General features: G+C 37.5%; 1 protein-coding gene and 1 long non-coding RNA gene across 4 annotated transcripts in view; both read left to right on the forward strand.

The window, feature by feature from the left end:
* LOC143424776 (thyrotroph embryonic factor) overlaps positions 1 to 24,494 on the forward strand; it is a 97,198-nt gene that overhangs the window by 34,997 nt on the left and 37,707 nt on the right. The window lies entirely within an intron of this gene.
* Positions 747 to 9,829, forward strand: LOC143424980 (uncharacterized). The gene is made up of 2 exons (XR_013101991.1): positions 747 to 931; positions 9,651 to 9,829. It is a non-coding gene; the product is annotated as an uncharacterized LOC143424980 (long non-coding RNA).

A 24,494-nucleotide genomic window follows, 5' to 3' on the forward strand; every position in this document is an offset into this window, starting at 1 on the left:
TAGTAGCCATCAAGAAAATTTGCAGTGTCGCCCTCACGTTTCGAACGTCACGAAAGCAATTTATTAACGATCCGAGTTAACGGGTTCGAACATGGAACGTGAATGAATCATACGCGTCCGTATGCGAACGTGCGAATTTACCTAAGCACCTATCCTACTTGCGTCGGAATCGACTCAAGGCTATTAACATTTGCATCCTCCCACGTTTATCCACACGGCCTCTTCATTTCTGCCGTCATTTTTTTTTCCTCTCGACGTTCTCTTGTCCAGAGTAGTCCAGACGTGGGAAGAATTAAAGATCCTTCGGACGTGCACCTTGGACATTTTTCTGCGACCCCCATCTGTTATTCCTTGAAAATTCCAGAAATTTCGAGGGCAGAGAAGAGTTTCCTCTTCTATCGATACTTTGTATGGACCTATATATATATATATATATATATATAAATTAGATTCTCCTATCTTTAGTTTATCCGAAATTTTGTTTAATCTATAATGTTCAAATTTGTTGTTTTCACCTCGTGCGCAAGGTACGCGCAGCAAGCGCAGGTCAAGCGGAAAAACTGAAAAGTGACATTCGAGTTTCGAGATACGAATGGTTGGCAAAAGGCAGATGCGATCATAGAAGCTCGTTCATATTTCTACGACATAATATTTCGTGGTATATTAAACGCGGCAAATCGAGGCGCTCGCGTTAGCTTCTTGATGTAGTTAACGCGTTAAAAATAACAGAGGTCTAAAACTTCTTCCAGGCTGTTGTGGCCAATTGCGCGATAGCCATTTCACACAGCCGACCGTCGTCTTTCATTTACGCGGTTGGATTTTCCAGCTCGTTTCCCGGATTCGCTCGGATCTTGCGGAGGTTGCGTAGCTATGGTGTCATCCAGTCCAGGAAAAACAGTAAATCTCGATCTTAATTACGATCGTGCGCACGGTGAGATTTTTCGAGTTAATTGAACAGACGTCTTGTTGTAACAACCTGATTCTCGCAGCGCCGTAGAATCTTACATTTAATTCACCATTATTGCGTGTTATTTAAGGTATTTTTACGATTTACTAATTATTCTCTTGAAACAACAAAGAATGGACTTCCATCACCTTCAAAATAAACGATCCATATATTATAACGAGCGTGACGAAAATAATGCTACGAAATTGCTCTTCTAATTGTAGATATTTTCTAAAGTCATAGTGATCATTCCATTTACATCGTGACAGCTCGTATTCATAGCTTTTTTTCTTTCCGTGCCATTGGTTACTGATGTTTCATTAGTTTTTAGTTTAGTAGGGATTCTGATTCATATAAATAACGAATCGTTTACGTATGTATATACACAGGTGACACAAGAAAGGCTTCTTTACAGCAAATAAACTTTCCACCGTTGTTTACGTTAAACGTTGAAAATTAAGGGTATACACATTTCTAATACAAGTATTTCGCGTTACTAATTGTTGGAGGGAATACAAATATAATTTCTTTTTAGCATTTTCTCTGCACTTAGAAAAGCGTAAAGTATTGCCAATTTTTCATCGAACTCACTTTATCGATAAACAGGTTTGACCATGCGCTATAGAATTACACAGAATTAATATTTAATATTTTGTTACGTGCATTCTGTTCTTTAGATTTTGAATGGATAGATTTTTATTTCTTACCGAATTTTTTTTCATTGTGAAATGTAAAAAATATGAAAGAGGATTTTGAAATTAACGACTTCTATGAATTCAGATTACTAAGATTAGTTAGTTTGAAACAAATCCATTCTCGTCCCTACCACTATCTCCATTTACATTTGTCGTAGATAAATTCATTCACAGTGCGACTAAAAAATTGAACTTTACCAAAATACATAAATAAACGGTAATGAATTTATTCGTTCAGAGAAAAAGATCGAAAGCTTCCTCCTCTATCGATATAAACGCAAATCATACCACCGCAAAAAAACTCACATCTTACAAAACAAGGAAATAGCAATAAAAAAAGCAAAAAACACGAACACACAAACGAGTATCCCTAAACGAGCAAAAAAAGAAAAGAAAAGAAAAAAAATGGACTTGGATTAGTCTAAACTATTCTATTCGTACATCTGATATCTAGAAAAAAGTTGCGTGTGTTTATTGTGCCGTTTGCGCAAACATGTGTCGGTATCGATTCAATAAAAATCAGTGGACACTTGAACGAACTATCTGCGGAAAGGAAAAAGAAGACGGAATCACGAGTGGCAATAATCTCGAGGGACGGGGAAAAAAAAAAAGTGGAAGTTATTAGCTCCGCGAACGCGTTCATCGATCGTCGTTCGATGTCATTTAACCGGCTATACGGCGCGTGTACAACACGCTCTTCTAAACTCTGAACGACCTCGTGAGCTCATTGCAACCATGCCGCCGCCTCGACGTCGGGTGTGCGCGTGTGGATTGTAGTGGAACACAATGGGTCCGTAGCGCTTTGAAGGGCACAATGCCCGGGGACAGGCGGACCAGCCCGTCCTGGACTTTAACGGTGTCACTCGACAATGGCAGGGATCCGGCGATCGTGTCGTTCCTCGAAATGCCCACTTTTTTATCGGGAACATTAGAACGTCGTTACGTAACATTGTTTCGCATTGTGCTTGGTCGCATTCGGCTTTTTGGAATCACTTTTAACTCGTAATCGTAACGATAGTGACGGTTTTTTGTTCTTTTTCTTTGACTGTCTCGAAAATTTAAGGAAACTTTAGGGAACATTACATGTTTTAACCTGTTGCACTCCTTTGTCGAATGTCGCTTGACATTAATAAATATAAGACGGCGAAACAAATGTAAATTAGAACAAAGTTTGAGAGCTGTATTTAATATAATTAGGAAAGAAAATTGTTTGCAAGTAGCAGTCGTGGAACTATCCTTTCAAGTAAATTTCAAATAAAACACTTTAGATAGTGAGGAGTTGTTGGCAACAAAATTGAAAAATAATCTAGAGTGCGAAGAGTTAAATATCGTTTTCGACGATATACGTATATTTAAAATTCATTGAAATCGATTATGTAGATCTATTTCTATATAATCTGTATAATCTCATTTTCTATTCTCATTCTGGGTTTGTTCCTTGCAGATTATTTTACTCAGAGCCACCGCGCGCATAAGAGGCGCCTGTGTGTTTAAAAAACATTTGGCGCCCTTTTACGTGATAAAAGATTTGTGAATTACAACAAACTAATTAATTTCAATTTAAAAAATGCATATTTAGTTAGACACAAATACGTACATAAAACACACAGAGAATATAGAGATAGAGAGCTTTTGAGGCATAAATATTGCACATTTTCCCAGAACTAGTTTCGCTTCGCTACCAATCGGCGATGTAAAATTTTCCTTTGAATCCATTGTGATGGCAACAGATTCGATTGCATCATATCGCGAGTAACGTAATGCTCGGACAGCGCGACGCACTATATAAGTCTCGAAGCGATAACTATTTATGGAAGCGTTCATTAAAACTTCTTCAATTAGAATTTCTTATAAGACCACGAGCTGTCATCCCGTGCGGGCAACTGGAATCTCTCGTAACGTCTCTGTTTTACCGAAACACGGCCTCTCTTGCGAGACGTGTCGCAAGAATTCGAACCAGTAGGATACGCTGTCGCGCGTCAGACTGGTTTCTCTGGCAGTAGATCTAGCACCGAGTAACGCGTGCACGCTCTGGACGGGCGAACACGCGCCACTTCGATGGACTCTTTTAAACGTTTGAGGGCCAGACGTCACGATCGCGCTCCTCCTCTTCAGTGCTTAACCCATTCATTCCCAACTACCAGATATCTCGTAGAAAGCGTCTATACAACAAGGGTCTGTACCAAAACTGCCAACTATAAGATATCTCGTAGCAAACGTCTGGAGCAAAACTGTCAACTTCGTGATATCTCCCAGTAAGCGTCTGTATCAAAACTGCCAACTACGAGATATCTCGTACATTGCGTTACAAGTTTAGATAAACTTCAAATAGAAGCTTCGAAATTTGTCTGACAGTGAAGAGCCAACTGTTTGACGAGAAGATTTTCTACTCATAAGGAGAAAAGCAACGCCATCGCGCAACTCGGAACTTTTGAAACATAGAAATTGAGAATCGCTATCGCGCTCCGTAGCATTTTTCGATTGAACTTTTCCAAAAGCTCGTGGCACACGAACTCGGTTAATGCAATCTAAATGTCGCTGGCGGAATAGTTATCGTCTAATTAAGACGATTATCGTAGAACGAAATGTCCGAGCCGTGACAAGAGGTTTTTGGTGTTCAGGCGGGAATGGAATCGTACGTAACTCGTCGGTACAAATTATTAGATTGCAACATACGATATTGGTCCGATTTTGGTTTAGCAATAATTTAAGTTCTGTTTTAATAAAAGTCACTAAAATTTTTGGACATATTTTATACTATACTGCGTAACTATTTGGTAATCGCAAAAGTTCGTGCCTAATTTGAAACCAAATAAAATACAACACATTTACATGAAAAATAATATTTATTAATCAGTAATGTATTCTCCGTCATTTTTTATAACCATCTCCCAACGTTTTACAAGCTTTTGAATTTCTGTTTTGTAGAAGAAATTGCGCGATTTCTCTTCAGAGAAAGTCGTAAGGTAGCTTTTAACTTTTTCCATAGAACCAAATTTTTTGCTAGTCAAATTATTTTGCAGTAAACGAAACAGATGAAAATCTGAAAGGGCAAGATCAGAGAAATACGGTGGGTGCTGAAGGATTTCATATTTTAACTCTCTAAATTTTTCCAGTGTCTCATAAGCGACACGTGGAAACACAGTTCGGTTTGTTCCGTTCTGTCAGAAAATGCGGAACCCACGTATCGAATTTGTCAAATTGGCAACATTTAGCCTCTCAGTCATCTCTTCAACGTGAGTGGTGATACGTAGATTATTGTTTATTAAATCATGGATAAAGTCATACACTATAACAGCCAAGATGTAATGCATCAGAAGTTGCAGGAAAATAATTGGCACTGGTCAATCGAAAGATGCCAATTTTGCTCCGCGATAATGCTCGACCATATGTGTTGCAAATACAAAAGGTGCAAAAGTTGAACGCGTTAAATTATGAAACTTAATCTCACTCCCTCCATATTTCGTCGAATCGAAAAAAGTGTGTTGAATCCAATGGTTGTTATTTTGATCAGAAATATTGCGCATTAAAGAAATTATATTCGTTTAAAGTTTTATCCTAACAATCGGACATTTAATATATTACAATCTAATAATATCTGGAACGGCGATACTGAAATCAATAAAATGGGCATTTGATTTTGCAACGTTTTTAAAATAAGGATAGAAACAGATGGAAGAATTGGAGAATATTATTTTCTTTTTTGTTTTATTTACTTAATTATTTGCTACTATCTAGTTTCTAGCTTGTATATTTTTTCTCTCATCAAAAGTAACGGAATAGAACAATTCATTTCTAATGAAAAGCATTATAAATTTTCTTCTATTTAGCTATTTTTTGCGATAACTTTCCATTTGTCCTGCTAATTTGTTAATAACAATTCTTTACTGTATTATCTTGTAATACGATAATTAATCAAATAATTGTTCTTAACTAAAACTTAACCATTTCTCGAGAGCTAAATATATTGTTCCACTGGTTATTTAAAATAATGAAAAATCGTAGTAGCTTATGCTGACCACAATACTCTACTCTCGAAACGTACCTAACCGTTTTGCATCCCCTTAAGATAATTCACCATGAAGCTAGAAAATATCGCTCTTCCTAGTTGTGTTTCAGTATCGTATCTCCATAAAAATGAATGAAACTAGAAAAAGAAATGTTTCTCTCTAATTATCGATGGTTTAGATACTACTAAACGCTTAGGGAAAGCATCGGGTTCCGCGAAAACGTGGACGCTCCCCGCGAGCGTGTAAACGCGGTGGTCGGAACTAGTCGGGTCGATCGACGAAGGCCCAGTTTTCTAGAGCGAGTGCGTCCAGCAACGTGTGTCCGTGTCACAGCCAGTTAGCGTTTCCCGAAGACCGTGGCACATTGACCGTCACCCGACCTTCTCGAAGGCCGCGCTTTAATCCCCGGCCTAAACGAAGCCGTAAGAAATCGGCTCTATCGCGAGCGGCCGTCCTCGGTGCGCACGTGTTACTCGCGAGCCTTCGTCCCAACGAGATTTCACGCGAGCACGTGGAACCGAGGCTGGTTGAACTTTCGCGTCTCAAGGCCGCCACTATTCTCTGCGCTACTCCGCAGCCGAGCACTTTCAAAGGGAGGAATTTTAACAATTTCAATTGAAACAACAATGCTGACGGAGTTCGAATTCCTAGTTCTACGAACGTGCGATCGAATTGAAAAGGAAATTCTTCTTCGCAAACTTTTCCGTTCGAATCGACGTAAGGGTTTCTGGCCGAATAGCCTTTGCTCTCGTTGCGAGTCAAACGAGATTTTTATTTTTATCGCAAACAGATTTAAACGTTTAACCAGAATAATAATATCTTGTATAGTCAGTTGTAATTGTAACGAAATTCTAACGAGTAGCTTGGAATTTCGTTCATATTTTTAAAGAGCAAGATAGTAAGAAAGTTCAGGGAATTAAAGATTCATAATCTTTTCACGACCGTGTTAGTTATGTAATGGCATATATATTAAATATATTTATTAATGAAAAAGTAGAAAACTGGTAAAAGAACAATCCATCTTCTCTCTATGATCGCTATGCATCAACGTGCCACTATTTTGCTGCGATCGTTACGTCTTCTGAAAAAAACAATCGAACGCTAGTCGACCTCGTGACGACGCAGTCACACCTCTGTCAATCTACTAAAACTTTTACAATTGAACATACAGGATTTAAAGAGGAATTTCTTTCAGTTGGCTGTTGGGTTTCTACACGACGGAAGGTCGGTAACAGAAATTGTTGGATCCCTTAATTCCTAACCTTAGAAACCCTAAATAAGTACGATTAACGCGAATCTGTTATTTACTTGGCTTTAAATAGTTTTTCAAATTTCGAATAAATTTCAACTGATCAAAACAATCCGAGTAAATGGAGAATAATGTTTGTAAAAACACTGTGTAAAATCGTTTCCTTGTAATCGCTTACCATCTCTCAGACGTTCCCACTTTCGCCTTTACGCGACAAATTAAATAGTCAGTACTTTAATCCCTTTTAGTCAGCATCTAAATATGAAGATTCAGTGTCCTTTGAAAATGCTTAAAGCCCCACTGGCAGCTAAACAATTGGATCAAAAACGTGATTATTATATTTTTTGACTTACAATGAGTCTATAATGGCATGAGCTTAATACCAAAAAGATCAGTATAAAAATATTAAAGTTAAATTAATAAAATTAAATTAAAATAATAAAAACCCATTCCATTATAGACTCATCGTAAGTCGAAAAATAATTGCGGTTTTGACCAATTGGTATTTGTTTAGCTGCCAGTGGGGTCTTCTGGGATAAAGGATACTGACCCTTCATATTTACATACCACCCAATTAGGGATTAAGGTATTGACCAGTAAAATACAAACCCATTATAATATCTTCCAGGAGTTAAAGTCAACTTACATGTATAGTTGATCACAAATTGCAAGCAATTTGACTCGCAATTATCGAACTTAACTGTACAATCTGAACAAATCGTTGTATCAGCTGGTTCAGACATTTGTTATCGGACGTATTAAAAAATGGTAGCAGTGTAAATCTTCAGAGGCGGCTGAAGTTACAACGAAATCGAACAGATCGTTGGTAATTTACGCGTTTCGATTACTCGCGTTTCCTCTTATGCCCAGCACGAGGGGATTATCGGGGCTTCGCTGTATAATCAGCACATAAGCGCACGAGTATAACCAGTGACAATCACGGATGCATGTGTGTGTGTGTGTCTCTCTCGAAGCACGTGTACGACAAGTCAATAATTATTGCGCGTATCGAGGAGGAGGAGGAGGAGGAGGAGGTGAAGGGATACCTTAACAGACAAATATAGAGCGAACAGTTTATTCCTAGTTTCATGGAAACACGCTATATCGTATCGTTCGACAATTTTTGACACACGATAGTTTTTCATTCGTGAAAAAAATTATTACTTCGTCATCCGATAAATAACTCTTTTTACACTCAAAGCATGTATTACGAACATACTTAGTTCGATTTAATTCGTGCCAGAGGTTTCGCGGAAATTATCGTAACTATTTCTGTCTATTGTATTTCCTCTCGTTCTCTAATTGCTAATGCTTTGTCGCTTGTTTTCTAACTTTCAGCATCAAATTTACATCCATTAATAAATATGCCAATAATGCAATTTGAAAAGTACAGAACGAATCGATTCAATTGACATTGCGTCTTTCACGCATCTTTACGATTCTCTCCTCACTCCCCCCCCCCCCCCCCCCCCACCCGCCGCCGCCGCCGTCGTAAAAAGAGAAGAATATTTATTTATACATTGCCATCAGAAACAAAATTGGTAGTGGAACATTGGTTGTTCGATTCGGTATCTCTTGCAAATTATATCGCACGCGCAAGGATGAAAGGGGCGGGCGGGAGGGCGACGGTTAACGCGTCGGAAGAGAGACGGACGAGCATAAATAGTGACGCGGCACGCGTGCGTCCACGTGCTCCACTGTCGAGGTAAGCCAACCCGCGAAATTGTATCCCCCGATAACGTCGTCGTTCCAACGCTTTGCGTGGATCATGCTCTTTGAGCTGACCGAATGATTTGCGTTTCATTCACTGGTTTCCTTTTTCTTTCTTTTTGCAATTATCGATGCGATTTTTTATCTGTTTAACAATTGAAAGGTTGCGATACCAGCTATATTAACTATGTCTATATTAACGTATAACAGCGGTTTGTCGAGAATATTTTAAATATAAATCAATAATCGCAGTTGACATGAGATGATAGTGGTATTAATTCCTAGATTTTACAGCTAATTTGATCGGTTTTTTACATTCTACTACATTGATCAATTTTATAATAATTTCATGTTTATGTGATATGATTACAAATGCAGCGAGCAAAAAAATTTAATTTTGTAGATCAATGTAAGTCGTTAACTCATTAGTTTTACTTCAAGTAAATTGTCAAACATTTACTTCTGAAATATTCTAACCAATTTTAAATAATTTTTAATTTTATAGATATTTACTCGATCGAAGAAAGTCTACGTTACTTAATTACCTCCATCGAATTCAGTATAAGATTTGTAATGTACAGGTTAGCACAGTTTTTCAATGAAATTATAATTTCCTTGGCACTGTACAATTTCTTGAAATATATCTCATTTCCCGGTTTCACTTCTATTTAGCAACTAACTTACTTTTATTAAATAATCCATTACGGACGTTGAAATAATTTAGTCTACGATTGTGTTCTGTAACTGGTTTAGTGGTATTACTGGCATAATGGTGGGATTTTCTATCGATAAGACATATTAAAGAATTAATTGACTAGAGCTCGGTAGATAAATTGAGGAGGAAATCGTGTTAGATAAAGTAATTCAGTAGAATTACTGTTAACGAGACGATACTGTTGGCGGAATACAAATAAGAGATATATATCGTTGAAATTAAAAGGCTATAAATATAATTAATCGTTTTTTATTTTTGTACCACGTACAGTTCTTCTCCGCGTACATTTTTTTCACGTGTGCTTTTCTTTCTGTTTGTTTTTTAGGTAAGCTGCACACGCGTAATGAAATAACCCAGTCTTACATACTTGTAGAATCCTTCTGGTGTTCGTATGTAAGTAGAATTTTCCATTCTTTTCGACCGAAGGTTATCTATAAATCTAGTTCCTTCGATGTTTCTTCTCAAGAGGAAAAACTACCGACTCGATCGAAAAAAAACAAATAAGTATCCACAGTATGTATCTTAAATTATTTTAAAAAATTTTTGTTTCATTTTGCAAATTTACGCGTGGAATTTCAATTGTCGTTTCTTCTTATTTATATCTGCGAAATTTGTTAATTGTCAGCTGCGTTTTCATCGCTTCAAAATTCTATTTGCTAAAGAGTAATATTGAAACATGTAAAAAATGTCAAGACACGGCAACATTTCATAATAATATAAAATGCTACGCACTGGTGCATAATATAATATTGATCTGGAGATGAATTCTGAACGATATCCACTTTCAATTTTATACGTGATACAGTGGGAAATTAAAATAGCATCGGTGTTGCGGCAAACGAGCGATTCCTCCAACGATTTTCCGCGTCTGAAATTAAACGATCCGATAACGCGTTTAGATTCGCGAAGAAATTCACGATCGTACGAATGGAATGTGACGCGTTCGAGGGCCGGTGCGGTAATGGCGATAAAAATACCGCGACATACATAAATTGGCAGTCGGTGTTATCGAACGACCCGACTTCCACGATAATGTTGGCCACCTCGTGAACCTCTAACGATAAACTTTTCACTCGTTCACCGTGCTATCGGGAACGAATACTTTTACACCCGAACGAGTTCAAATTTCGCGCCAGAAGAATGGGGTCTCTGCTTGCCATCTTCTTCGCCTCACCTCGTTCGTTTGTCGTTTTCATTAATCGAGAACAAGGAGTGTTCTCAAAGTAAAACATCTGCCTGCTTGGATATACTATTTGTTAATTCCTATTTTGAAAATGTTTACTTTTTCATTTATACGCGGGATTTATTTTAACGTGCGAACTGCAACTTGGTTGCATTATACGCGGTTGCGTATATTTCTTAATTGCCGGCGAAGCTGAAGAAAAATGGCGAACCTCGGTCGCAACCTTGGTAGAGGTTGAACCAAACGAATGTCAAGGTTCCTGGTTGATTACGTAGTCACGTAAACTTGCCGATAGTCGCGTTTCTCGTGCGAGATTTATCAGTTCCAGATAATTACTGCATTATTGCGTAACAGCATGTTTCTTCAAATAATCTGCTCGATTTGCTCGCAAAATTCTGTCATTGTAAAATGCCTGCCGTTCGAAACGGAACGTTCGAGTTTCATTCATTCGAACGCTTAGCAGAAATGGAAAGTAGTATAATCGTTATCGGTGCAGCGTTTAAGTTTATCGAGCCTAAAAAAAAGAAAAAAAGAAAAAAACTTGTGATTATCTTTACTGGAGGCGATTGGCTGCTTTAATAACGGTGACCCGGTGGAGGAATAGCCTTTGCTATCGATACACGGATGGCCGTGAGCGGAACGGCACATATCTTCTCGCTGTTTTTCGTTTACGTGGCCGATAGAGAATGACGAACAAAAGCGTAAACGCGAGAAGCTAAGGCCTTTAGCTGATTACCAGGTAAACAAGATACCAAACATGCATACTGGACGGCGCAAACCTTTTCAGTCATTTTTTTTAATGGTATAAGTCCACTTTGCGAAATGAAAATGAGTTAATTGAAGTTTCATAGTTGGGTGTAGTATGTTAACGCAGAAATGTTATTTTTGAAAATGGAATAAGATCATCAGTAATACAGAATTCCTGAAATAGGAAAAGAAAGAATAGTTTCCTTTTATATGCGATAAAACGAAAAGATTTTGTCTCAACCAAATTTCTAGAAGACACAATATCAGATAGGAGAACAAATGTCGATGGAGAAATTAAAAATGCATCATTTAAAATTACTCTTTTGTTTGAAAAACGAGAAAAGTCTAAAAATTCCAGCAAAATTACTATGTTACTCTTGTATAGAACTTCGGGACCTACAATAAGAAAGAAATGTGGTGATACGATGAATATATTGGCCTTGAATACCTCCAATTTACCATTACCTTCATTAGGCTAAATGTAAAGGAGAATTCATTATTTGTAGTTATCTTAACGAAGTAATTTTCTGTTTACACTTGTCGGTTTATATTTTCTTTTATAATACAACTAAACCTAGTTCTTAATAAACTCGATTATTCGTCTACTTACCTGTCCATTTTACCTGTCCGTTTATAATTTATTATTATTGAAAGTGGTTGTAGCTAAAAGGATCGTTTTCTTCTTTAACACTTTTATTAATTATTATTGCATAATAAAGTTAAACAGGTTATAAACGCAAACCTACAATTATCTGAATATAACAAAAAAATGAAGTTATACCACTTTCAAAAATAATGGCTCATTTGTTACTCTAAAGACACAGGTTGAATAGAATACAATGGGAAAGTATGCACGATGACAGTTTTCGATAAGCTTCGCGTAGCAGGAATTTTTTCATCCCTTGTTTTGATTCACACTTATATATTGAAATTGATATGGTATTTCATGATTTAAAAACGCTGAGGCGATCTTCCGTTGTAGTCATAATCGCAGAAAAATTCCTTTAACCTTCATTACCTCGAACAAATAAATAAAAAGTTACTGGATATCTGGATAGTTTCCAAGAAAACGCCTTTGTAATGCCTACCCTGTATACAGGCAGGAATATCAGTTCAATCGTCCAGAGCAGTTCCATAAGTTTTGATTTATTGCATAGGAACCGTCCTGCTCTATTATTGCCTTCTTACATCACTCGGGAAGTCCCAATATTTCCTCTTTCCAAAATTGAGGTAAGAGAGGCGCGTATGTTAACAAAGTTTCTTACAGTGCAATGTGAAAATCGATAACGTATCAAAGAAATTTTCGTATGTGCCATAGGCTCACTGAATCGGTGTGCGTCATTGATTACTGCAATTGACCGGTCACCGTGTTTCGTTACGCGACCTTCCCTTTTCTTTTAGAGCAGCGCAACGGGAGGACGGTTGCCTCGTATGCTTTTTTCTCTGGCAATCTGTTTCTGTCATTCGATCGTCTGACAGTTTGCTGTACGTGTTCGAGTCGAAAGATCGTACGGGGCAAAGGTGGGCAGCTCGGTTGCTCGTTAGCATCGTAAACAGGATGTACCTGTATAGACGAAAACAAGTCAGCTGCGACTAAGTATTGTTCTGAGCTGAAAATTAGTCTCCCGATGAAGTAGCGTTAGAAAGTGCCCAATTGACCAGTGCGATAATAGCGCACCCCTTTTGAAGCAGCTAGACGATGGCAGCCGACTAGTGATTGATTGCGAGTTAGGTTAGATTGGCTACGAGTCAGATTAGAAGGATTAGACATGCAATTTTGTATGTATCCTGTAAGAAAAATACCCTTTTTTATTTCATGGACGTACCCAACTGCCAACTGAACAGTTTCTAATCATTCATAAATATCGAACCAGCAGAAGTAACTTCTTTTACTTCTGAATTATAATTAACATCATACATTTACTTGGATCTCTCTACGCGATCATTTTTCGGGCAACTTCTGGCGACACTGCTCTAGAAGAAAGAGCAGAGTACTCGAAAGCACTCAAGAGCAAGAGTTTTGCTCGTCAGCATCGACAGGAGCATTGGAGATAATGGCGAACAGGATTGAGAAAAAAGGAAAACACTAGATCCGCAGTACCATTTCTCAACTGAAACGCGTATCGACTGTGCTTTCCACTCGTGAGCTTCATGAGAGATCGTTACCTGTCCATCGGAAGATAAGAGTGGAGTCGAAAGGCGATGGAAGAGGAAACTAGTTACCGCTAAGTTAATATTTAATATTTCGCTCTTGCCAGAGTGGGTAGCGCGTAAAAATTCATAGCTGGTTCAGTATCAATTGGTTATTGTTAAACCGTTCGACCAGTGAGTCATCGATGACCGTGACAATAAGAGCGACGCATTGCCGGCTATTTAACAAAACTCGTAAAGGTGGGTGAGCACAGCTGATTCGAATGCGCACACTTTTGCACGTAATAGAAATTGATGGTTAATTCTTTTTGGAAAAATTTGAAAATCTTTCTGCAGAAATAGACTTTAGTCTCTTTAACGTGCACTCGATTAAAAGTTTCAATTATGACCACGCTTGTATAAAAACCGTGAATGTCTAATGGCGGATTGTCATATTTTACAAACTTCCTGTTTACGATCGACCATAAATTTTCGATCGAGTTTAAATCAGAAGCTTAACTTTCGATTCTTCTCCAACCGTTTTGTACGAAGCACATGCTCGTGGAATTGGAAAAACTAAAGTTTCAGAAGTGTCTTCTTCGGAGTGAGGACGTACCATCGACGTTCCTATATTTATCCTACAATTAAAAAATTCGTGATAACCAGTAAAATAGTAAATAGATACCATTTTTAGCAGAGCGTAGATACGGACGACGAGTAGATTAAAATAAGGTATATAAATGGAAACTTGGCGGCTGTTTGCTCGGTGATTAGTAAAAATTAATTTATCATTCGTTGACAGAGACAGTGAAAGCAAATATCGTGATTCCTTCCTCGAATCAGATTCGTAAACGAACGAAACAGAGCCTCGCGAACGAGCCCCCTAGCTTTCGATCGCGGTTTTCCCGCGGGCACCGTCGTAATGCAGGTTACGCGTAAAAGTAAACCCCGAGTGCAATGTCCTCGGACAATTTCACTTTCCACGCGGTCGAACGAAAGAAACTGTGCTTCTCTCGCGCGAACCCGCCAATCCCACTTGCCCGATCATAAAATCTTCCGTGGCAGCTAACGCGCGTATCGCTCTGCATTCGCTTTTATTTTTTTACATTCTTTTTTTCCAAACGCTCGAGGCTTTGGTGATCTTCGTGATTGGTCATTTTCTGAATAAATTTCGGATTCGATTGCAATGCCTTGGAAGAATGTGTTTATTTACTTGGTTTTACATTATTTCTGCATCCGTTGACATTGTTTTGCAAAACATTTATCACTTTTTATTCGCGCTCCCTTTAGACTGTTTTTCGACAATTTCTTGTTGGTTCCCTTCTTGAAATATTTCTTCGTTGTTAAAAATTCTTCCCTTAAACTAATTCCTGATTTATTACTTTTAGGTAATCTCTCTTCTCTACCTTGCATAACTTTCACGATCATTCTTCGGCTCGTATTTATTAACAACTAGCTATTCCATGAAATAACTTTTGCAATTACAACACAGTTTTTACAAGGCATTAAATAAGTAAATATATATTAATTTAAATATGCTGAGATAAAGCCTGAGAAAGGAAACGATCGTATCGTCAACTTTTATCAACTATTATGGAACTATATTAACGACTGATCGTTTAATGGTTCACCGATCTAAAAATTACGCGCTGAACATGTTGCGAAGCGATACCACGCGCGTTTCGATGTCGTTTCTGACACTGTCTGGCCAGGCAAAAGAATATTACGAACGAATATATATATATAATAACCAATATTTTTAAATCGATTCAAACGTAAACCATTAATTACCTGAATATATATATATTTTTTTTTTTTTAAGAAGGGAATTAGTAAGAAGTTCATTAATAATACAGAATTTCTGAAATAGGAAAAAAAGAATAGATTCATTTTATGTGGAATAAAACGAAATGACTTTGCCTTAACCAAATCTCTAGAAGAGACAATAATGAAATAGGGAAACAAATACGGATGCAGAAACTATAAGTTGGTTATATATATAATTATAAGTTCATATGTGGCAACGATGGCAAAGAAAAATAGGATTGTTTTCGAGGAATATCTAATTACCCGTTCGACCACAATATTACGTAGCGTTTTCGTCCTTTTTGTATACATAATTCGAACTACGGATCGCGACAATAAATAAAAGTTCTCACGGCAATGGCATGCGTTCACGTTTCATGGTCTAAATCTTAGAATTATTATGATTACTGCCAGCAGATTGTCCGATAACTACCGATTCCGACGATAATTGCTTGTGTCCGTAGGCTAGTTTTTATTTTAGAAACCAATTAGCCTAGATGGATCAGTGTTTGTCTCATTTCGCGATGGTTGTTGAAATTTGAATAAAAAATTTTCATAGGTGGGGAAAGCGAGGTAGAATTTTTAATTCGACAAGGGAAGTGACGAGGGTAATTATTTACAATAACGTAAAACAAATAATTATTAGAATATTACATTATACAATAATGGTTACTATTAAGATCGTCCGATTTTGATTTCGATTGAATGGAAATTCGAGTGAAAAATCAAAAAAGATTCGGTAAATTCTAGATTAGGTTTCTCCCGATAATTGTCAGTGTGTCTTTGAATTGAAACACAAATAGCTTAAATAGCACGAGAATGAGAGGATATTTGTGTGAAGTCACGATGTACTAAATCCCGTTATTATTTCCTCAGTCAGGCTGCACGTTGCACGGTGACTAGGTCAACAAGGCCACGGCTTGGGAGACCGCCTTTCGATGACGACCTAATTTATGATTCTTCATTTCTGTGCAACATGATTTATTTCCATCATATTTTCCCTCCCCGTTGCCCGTTTTGTTTTGATCGTGATGCGAGCAAAAGAATAGTATTATCGAATATGGTGTCTTTTACTTTCAATTATTTTCACTTTCAACATTTTTTCTGCAGTCAGTCTGCAAACATTATTGGAGAGAACGTCTCTCTGAAGTCACTTGTTTGCTTAAATTATAAGTACTTCTTTGCCCATTCCAAGTAAATCACATATTTTTTCCAATCTATCAAAAATACTTGGCTTAAAATAGTCCTTTACACAATTATTTCTTTAGCATTACTAAATTAAGTCGTATAGTTGAAAGAAGCAAAATTTCTTCGATGCTAATGAATGCTTTCCTTTTTCTCTTTAAACATAGGTTTAACTGCAAGTTATTTCTTATAGGTTTTGAAAAGAAATCCAACGAAACAATTTGCCACCCCTCTCTATATCAGTTTCATTGAAATTCTTCGTACCACTTTTCCGATCTGAATGTAATCCACTCGATCGCGATCATCAATTCCGAGAGGCCTCCTTGCATGCGTGCAGTTTTTTTTTCTTTTTTTTTCTCTCCTCGCCTCGTCGTCATAATCACCTATGTATACACGCCTTAATGCGGCCGCCGCAATAAAACCGGTTACCGATTTTTTTTACGTTACAGGAAGTTTTACTCGGCGCAATTTTTATCCGATGCCCTTCCATTTTCCATTTTCTTCCACCCCTGCCTCCGTTTTCCCCCACTCTCTTCCCCTGTTCATTCTATTCACCGGGATCGCGGGATCGTTTTCTGGAAAGCGAGGCGCGACAATCGACGCTGATCGGCCACTTTCCCGCGACGCTCGCTTACGTAAGGGACGCTCGTAATTTCGAGCATTACACAGTTCGTACGACGAGCGAGAAATAAATCGAAGGCGGAGGGAACAACGAGAGTCGATTTTCGTGCGATCTCGATCATGGAGGATTTTGATGGACTTTGGAATGGGTTAGTGTCAAAGTATTACCGTTAATATACAAATACGGGCACTTCCGATTTGATTTTTGACGCAGAAACGGCGGTGAAAATAAAAAGGAAAGGTTCCTAGTGTAGATTTATGTTTAATTATCGTCAAGGATAATCTTATTGGTGACGGAGCTTAATTTTAAGAAAAATACGCGAAACACAAATAAATATCGACAACTGTGAATCAGGAACCGTTGATTTTAAATGGGAAATCTTTTTAGTCGATTTACGATCAAATATTTTCGTTAGAAATTACTATTTTTCATCGCTTGGGAGCCGCGTTAAAGAATTGTTATCGAGATCCAGCGTATCAATTATATCTGTACAATTTCGATGAAAATCACGAATTTCTTGGCCCGATCGGTATCAGTGTCCCCGATAAAAGTCCGGGTATGCGAGCCGTCTAATCGAAAACTAGTTTCCACGACTCGGGTCGGTCGTAAATCAACGATACGCATTCTCGTCGAAGCAGGCAATATTCACGCGGCATATATAACGAGGCGTCGTTTATCATCGGGACCGACAATTTTCATTGCCATTGTCGTCGAATCTGTCGGGTTGGGTATTTGTATTTAACTTCGTGCTTCGTAACTTTTCGCAAGGAATAGAAGCAAGAAAAATCATTTCTCTTCTTTTTTCCTTACGACAATTTCAAATATCAAACATTTAAAAGAATCCTGCAACATAATCTTTAAACGCATAAAAGGTATATAAAAAGAGGTATTTTTAGGAAATCTGAACGAGTGGTTTTCTGGAGAAGCTGTTTTGGAAATCTTTTGCGTACGCAAGTACTAATAGTAAAAGTCTATAAAGCGGTGCAACGTGCGGAGAATTCTTACGCGAGTGCGCATGGATATTAGCGTTGCACCGACTTGTGGACTTTTACTATTAGCACAGGCGTCGTTGGATTTTCCAAATGGTTTTTCTCAACGACAAAGTCGGACGCTCACATATTTCTTGATCTCGATTCACGTTATCTTGATTTCTAAAATCAACCCTTAAAATTTCCTTCGGATACGTCCCCGTACACGCTGTACACGATGAACCGTATCTTTGACCATCAGAGGTAATAATAATCGATGAGTGGAATTTTGCTGTCGACCGCAGAGAAAGTATTTTCTTTGTAATATGTTCGCGGAAGAGAGCATGCAAATAAATAAATAAATTAAATTAAAAAAGGGTACCGTTCACATGGTTGTCCACGATATTCGTTCACTCGTGTGCGTCCGTTGTTTTAAAGTGTGCCACACAAAAAAATAACAATAATAATTAATTGAATATTGGTAAAATATTTAATATATGATATTCGTAGATCGCAAAACGTCAAGATTACATATAATGGGATTACATATAATGGGAAGGAATGTCAAAGAAAAGAGGGTAAAAACAGTGAACGTGAGAGTACGAGGCACATTTGTAGGTTTCGTGAACGAACCGAATTATTCGGGTCGCAGACGAATTTCTCTTGTCGTAAAAAGGAACAGAAAAACGTGAACGGTGAGAGAGGGAAGAAAGAAAAAGGGCCCCGAAAAGAGAAAGGGGAACCTCGAGGAACGTGTCCGCGTACACAGACGCGGAACCGTGACCACACGGATACAATGGATCATTTTTATATTTCCACCCCTCCACCGACACGTAAATACGTATGAGCCGAGTACATACGCGCGCCTCGCGCGTCCCCGTTATTTCGGTGAAAGTGAAAGTCGCGACGCGTGTAACTTCCTAAATCCAATCGTGCGTCTTCGTCGAAAGGGAAACGCAAACGTAAAGTCGACGAGTATCTTTCGCGTCAAAAACGTATCCCGATGCTATTTCGCAACATTTCTCGAATCGACTCTTCTCTACGATTAATTTTCGCAAGCTTTTTAAATCGAAACGTTAAGGAGAAATTTATTTTCTAATTTATCTTTCGTGCTAAATTTTCACTTTACCGATAAAATAATACTGATTTAAACTGTAACGTAAATTAAAAGACTATCTAAATGAAACTAAAATATACATTCTTTCAATCCGTATGGCAGTAAGTAATGTCACGAAAATGTTTGTCGTCAAACGTGTCCTCCTAATTTTAACGGATTAGGCTCAAGTCCATGCACGTTCAAAACGAGGTATTTAAGAGTTTGCGTTTGAATAAATTTAAAGATATTGGTAACTAATAAAATGGTAGTAGAATGCTTTTCTGTTTATTAGAGTGTATTGTCTATCGATCCAATTAGTATCGTTAACATTGTTCAAACAATAATCTCAAGGCATTTTTAGGTGAACTAAGCTAACTTTCCTAATTCTTAAAAAGGCATAATCCATCCATGGAGAAAAGTAAATCTTCCTTAAAATGCGATTACTACATGATTAATAAAACGTAAAGCTCTTATTTTTTTCTTTCCAAGTAAGAAATGAAATATATTATTCACAAAAAAAAGAACGTGGAAATGTAAATGGAAATTAAAATGGCGAGTTTTTCTTTAAAAATAGACTTAGGCCAGTTTGAAAGTAAACGACTTATTAACGCCGGTTTCGATCGACAACTGAAGCACAGCTCGCCTAAAGACTGGTCAACGGGTTATAGAGAAGCAGTTCCTGGGCGGCTGAAAAAGAGGAAACGAAAATGGCGGTCTCGCGTTTTGCGAAACAACACCATAGGAAGTTTGATTTATCCGCTGATAGTCGAGGAGCAAAACGAAAACCGACTTCCTTAATGCCACAGGTAGCCAGACTTCCTGCATAATACCGAGATCGAGTTTCGATTCGATGTTTTGTTCGTTACCCTGCTGTGTTTCGAAAGCCCGATGTTAAATGTCGATTTACACCGATGGTTACTCATAAACGGTATTTCAAATATTTATTTTCGACTGTAGGGTATGCGAAACGAATATAGCAGAGAAATGGTATTTTCTAGTCAGGCAGGATGTCTCTCATAAATACTTTATCGAAATTTCACCGTAAATAGATAAAAATATGATTAAGTATAACATTAGAATATTTTTCTTTCGTTTGTATAGATTATTTTAATTGATTAGAATGAGTATTGAATATTATGAGTAATGCATCAAAGTATTGCGTTTCATTCTCACCACTTTTCACTGGTCAAAGTGCACGCGATCCAGCGTTTAAAAAATCCACTGACTTGTCAACTGAGAAAAAATGATTTTGAAGCAGCAAATGACAGGAGAAAAGTGGAAGATAGAGGCGCAATATTTTCGCGAATTGTCGAGCGGCGGCGAACCGTGCGAGCGGCAACTATCGATAATTACCTTCTAGTGACGATTCGCCTCTTATCTGGCCTCGCGTTCAATCGGGTATATAATTTACTACGACGATAATTGACAATTACCGACGCTTCCTCTCACGTTCCCCGGACCAACTGCCGAACGGCTGGTGGCTTTAATCGATACGCTTCGCTCTTCATGGGACATTTTTAATTGGACGCGCCTTAGGAGGATAATAGAGATACGCCTATAATATAATATAAGATACGCCTATTATTTCTCACTGGAATCCCAGTTGTTCCTCCTTCTTTCTTATTTTACAAGGCCACTCGAGCCGTGTCTGTGTGTTCGATTCATGATACAATTGCACAACAAAATCGTTTCTTCCAATCTCAATTTATTATATTCAGAAACGTAGTTGGGAATTAATTACTATTCGTTGTAAGTGTTTGGTCAACAGTTTTACTACACAAAACTGCTGTTTGCTTTAATTTTTACAAGAAGGGTCGAATGGTGTACACAACGGCGGAATAATAATCAATATTGTTACCGCGTAATCTGAATTTCTCCTCTTAATACCAAATACAATAATTATTGTACGTTTTAAATTTATTAATTTGCGATCTTCTTGTCAAATATCCTGCCGTCTGTTAAATTCGAGTAAATTCAACTTCTTCATGTTGACTCTTTAGGCAGAGTTTTTATTTACGATTTGTTTTTCTAATCAAACATACAGCTTAATAGAATAAAACTTATCGTTCTCGAAAATCGCACAAAGGTATTCAAATAGCTCGACCTCGTGTCATAATAAAGAAAAATATACAAATATAACTTATATACATTTTGTAATAATTATTAATATTTATTGACACAACCTGTTGATCGAGTACTTTAATTAAGAAAAAACGCAATACGTAAATATCCAAATAATCGCTAGATCCAAGTTTTCGAGCTCAAAATACATTAAATAGATAGATAGAAAATTTTATATTCCGTCTGGTCACGAAATCAATTAATCACGCCCTCGATGATAAATGAAATATTTATGAGCGGCAGATTCCAGGAATACTTCCAGCCCATTATGTCGAGTTATTGCTTCAATTTAAGACGAAATTACGAACAAGAGTCATCCGCTGTATACCTGTTCTTCCAACCGGTAACCCGCCCGCTAATTAGAACCGATAAATTGCGGTGGTTATTTATTTTTCTACTTTTATACGCACGGAAGTTGCTCGATGGTAGAATGCGAGATATGCGTCGAGACATCACCGTGGAGAATTGACATTTAGAGATGGTAGTCTCCTTTCTCCACGTGGCATGTGGGCTCCGATTTTTCGGCGTGCAACGAGAAAGTAAACCGCTTGCATTCCCGCTCGATAATGTACTCTACGCAGAAGGAACGCTTGCTAGTTTCGAGGATTCTAAGATAAGATTCTAAAACGCTCTATCGCCTAAATTTAAAAGAAATAAATTTACTCGTCATCCATTTGTTTCAAATACTCGGTAAATTTAGGTATTACTGTTAAAAGGCGCATCCTCTATATTTATAGCATATTGTAATGGAGTTAGATTTTGTAATAACTATTATAATGCGTACAGATGACATGCAACATTTTACTCTTTTGTCCTTTTTGTTCCCTATTGCTTTTCTAGATTTTGGGATAGAGGAAAGCGTTGTTTTGTTAAAAAAACAATTCGGTAACCGAGAATTTTCCTTACTTTTCTGGTGATCTTTTTTTCCCAATCGAAATTAAAGAAAATTCATATACAGGTCCTGCAATGCGGTTTCGTTCTATTACAGTAACCTATAATACAGTTTCTCTAACTTTGCTCTATTATAATACTAAATTACCATTCTACAACACTGTAGTTCTACACCACTAGAACACAGATTTAAAGACTAAATTAGCTGATAACAATGAACTATAATGGCATTACATGAAAACGAATAATTAGATTATAATTTATTCATTTACAATTCTACTCCCATGTCCATAGCGCGATGTACAATTTACTGCGGCGGGACATTCCGCCTTAGAGAGATATTTTCTACTGCTACTGTAATACTCAAGTTTTTCTTAATCACTTATCAATGTCCCAAAAGGAAACAATTGCAAACAATAATATTCGAATCCTCATTTTCAATTACTTTGACCATTAATATTTTACGTATGCGGGTACAAATTACTAACTCGGCTAAAAACCGTGTCAAGACGAAACTACGTACGAAGGAAAAACGTCTTTCGTGCCAGACGAAAAATCGACCTATCTGGTAGAAAAACCGGCAACCACGCGTCTCTGCATGAAAAAAACCGCATTCCTCGTCTCATTAACGCCGCCATCGAAGCCACTTTCCACGCGTCTACGAATTCGCGATTCGATTCACCTATATAACGCCGATCTCGAATATATGAACCGCTTTTTTTCTTTTTAAACTATACAAATCCACTTGTGTAGCAAAATTTCGAGAGAGAGAGAGAGAGAGAGAGAGAGAGAGAGAGAGAGAGCAACACCTGTATGGAATTGTTCTTTTGTTTGGAAAACGAGGAAGGTCTGAAAAATTGAATGAGGAGCTTAACATTACTATGTTATCCTCGTATAAAACTTTAAAATCTAACCTAACCAATTTACCATTGCCTTCATTAGTCTAAATGTAAGCCAGGATTCATTATTTTTAATTATCTTGACGAAGTAATTTACTTTTTACACTTGTCTGTTTATATTTCCTTTGAAATATAATATAACTGAAATTAATTCTTCATAAGCTCGGTTTTTCGTCTACTTACATGCCTTCATTTTAAGTATTAAAAATTTTTTTGTATTAAAAAATCCATTTCAGAAATGTCAAATTCTATAAAAATATAGACTTAAATTTGCTGCCGTTTTATTTGCTTATAATCTATTATTATTGAAAGTGGTATAAATAAATTTGTAGCTGAAAACATCGTTCTCATCTTGAACACTTTTATTAATTACTATTGCACAATTATAATTATTGAACAGATAGATCGAATAGATCGATACGAGAAAAACTGTACTTGTACTGGAAGAACTGTACTTTTAAGAAACAACGGCTCGTATGACGAACCGGAGAATTATTATTGGAGCCGCGCTCGTCGAGCGGCGTTCGCGGACAATCTACGATTTTTGCTTGAAAGGGTTTCTAATCGGCGACGCTCGCAGAAAATGACGACGGCCATCGCGGCGCTCATTGACTCGAATGAAGTTGACCTAGTGAGGCACCCACTGGTTGTTTAATCTAAAATTAATTCCCAACAGCTGCTGGCCATTAGGCGACACGCTCGTGCCGTGCATCCACGCTTCTTCTGCTGCTTCGTCTTTTATTATTCTTATGCCGTGTCAAGGCCGCATTCCAGTTTCGTTTGAACTTAGAATGGTTCTTCGCCGGTCGTTCCCGAGCACGGGAGGGAGCCGTCGCAGAAATGTTCGCGACGGAAAGCGAAAGGAGGAACCGCGAACATTCTCAGGCATAGGTGTTAATCAAATTAACGTTATCGAAGCTGCTCGCCGTTGCTTGATATTTCCTCTTCGGTCTTCGTAGCTGTTCGACTAGAAGGAGAATCTGTTAAGCTCGCGGAATTATCACGGTGACGATAAAGAATAGCTTAATCCCTCAGCAAATCGGAATATGCCCATTGCTGCTTTCTCTTTTCCTTTTTTTAAAATCCCTGAACGAAAGTGAACCCGAAAGTCATTGGAACTGTACGAAATCGCGAAATCGCGGAAGCACAATTTTAATTGAGTGGGAGTTTTATCGAACACAGCGCATAGCTTCTCTTCAACTCGGATTCATTGTCAAATTGACTGTCTCGCGTTAAGAATTATAGAATTATAGATAATTTTTTTAATTATCTTTTACCTCAACAAAAATACCTAATCATGAAAAATCCACGTCATCTGAACTATACAAATGATACTATCATTATATTAGTCTTATATGGTTTATTATCAGCTATTTTGCTTAACGAAAACATAAAAATAAAACCTGCTACGTACGTATTACGTCGCGTAAGTTGGACAAAATTTGTGATTGTAAAATTATAAGTGAAAAACTACAACAACAGTGAGACACGAAACCATATTTATGATATGTTCCAAGTGTG

The sequence above is a fragment of the Xylocopa sonorina genome, chromosome 6 (genome assembly GCF_050948175.1).
Source record: "Xylocopa sonorina isolate GNS202 chromosome 6, iyXylSono1_principal, whole genome shotgun sequence".
In the NCBI taxonomy this organism is placed as follows: Eukaryota; Metazoa; Arthropoda; class Insecta; order Hymenoptera; family Apidae; genus Xylocopa; species Xylocopa sonorina.